The sequence below is a fragment of the Anomaloglossus baeobatrachus genome, chromosome 6 (assembly GCF_048569485.1).
Source record: "Anomaloglossus baeobatrachus isolate aAnoBae1 chromosome 6, aAnoBae1.hap1, whole genome shotgun sequence".
Classification (NCBI taxonomy): domain Eukaryota; kingdom Metazoa; phylum Chordata; class Amphibia; order Anura; family Aromobatidae; genus Anomaloglossus; species Anomaloglossus baeobatrachus.
Window position 1 is genome coordinate 478,105,812 of NC_134358.1, and position 1,377 is coordinate 478,107,188.

The following is a 1,377-nucleotide window of genomic DNA, read 5'->3' on the forward strand; positions in this document are numbered from 1 at the left end:
GTGTGACACCCCGGGAATGATGAACTGCAACTTACCTGCGTCCCGCTTCTTACGTATGGATGGTCGTATAGAAGGGTAAGTACTTGTGACAGGAACAAAGCATAGGTGCGACACGGTCAACAAATTTCAGTTGTCGCACATAAGATGGGGGCGTGTCACATCACATACGATATCGTATGCAGAATTGTATGGTGTCAAGTAGGCGTAAGCCATGGTGGCCTGGAGTTATGCGCTCAATAAAAGTTTTCTCCTATACCTAGGACCACCTCCAGCTGCACAGGCAGCTCCACCATCTCCACCCTCTCCGGCTGTGGATCCACCATCTCCGCCAGCTCCAGCATCTCCTGCTGCGGAGCCATCATCCCCGCCGGCTCCAACATCTCCTGCTTCCGATCCACCACCTCCGCCTGCTGGGACACCCTCTCCTTCTCCAACCCCATCACCTGCTGCAACCCCATCTCTTCCTTCAACCCCATCACCAGCTGCAACACCATCTCTTCCTTCAACCCCATCACCACCTTCTACCCTGTCTCCCCATACTTCTCCTTCTAACGATGCCTTCTCCCCCGCATCAGTTGGTGAGTTTTGTGCAGGCTACCCTTCCTGTAATTTATGCACATAACATGGTGTCCCTACAAGTTGTAAAGGATACATGGATGTTTAAATGATGGTGGGCTGTCGTGTACTAATATTTGATTTGTGTTCCCTAGCCACAGGATCTGGTTGGGCCATCAGCGCCTCAGAGGAAGAAGGTGATGAACCCCAGAACCGTAAGTGGTCAACCAAAAACATATACCTGACAGTTCGATGTTGGAACAAGGATGGTTAACTTTTCCCATTCCCTCCACAGAAATCCCCACACTACAGGACGTGTTGGATTCACAACGCCGTTTGTCAGAAGCCGTCCGGCGTCATGGGGAGCTGCTGGAACAGTTTTTGGCAGCCCAACAGCAGGGCCACTGAATGTTTGTGATTTAAATGTTTTTTTTGTTTTGTATGTCACATAAATCTTTCTAGTTTATTTTCGCTGTTGCTTACATTTTTGGACAAAACTTTCAAACAGGGTTTGGGAACCTATTTACTGCCGGGGACCATTTGGAATTTTCTACCAACCAACGGGGGCCACACCAAATTATCAACTTGAACACGACCAGGCTATATTTGTTAAAATAATTAATAAAATCAGCCCCAGAGTGGTGGCTGGAGAGACTGTGATGTTCGGTGAGATTGATCATTTTGATTCTCACCACTACATTTCCATGTATGTCTTGGTCTGGAGAGGCTGGGGGCATACACAACACAGGAGAAGCTAGGGCACATACATCACAGGAAACACTGAGGCATATACATCCCAGGAGAGGCTGCGTCATATACATC

General features: G+C 48.5%; 1 long non-coding RNA gene across 1 annotated transcript; it reads left to right on the forward strand.

Annotated features, from left to right (window-relative positions):
• Positions 1 to 265: 265 nt before the first annotated feature.
• Positions 266 to 1,092, forward strand: LOC142244475 (uncharacterized). The gene is made up of 3 exons (XR_012724557.1): positions 266 to 578; positions 711 to 770; positions 851 to 1,092. It is a non-coding gene; the product is annotated as an uncharacterized LOC142244475 (long non-coding RNA).
• The last annotated feature ends 285 nt before the right edge of the window (positions 1,093 to 1,377 follow it).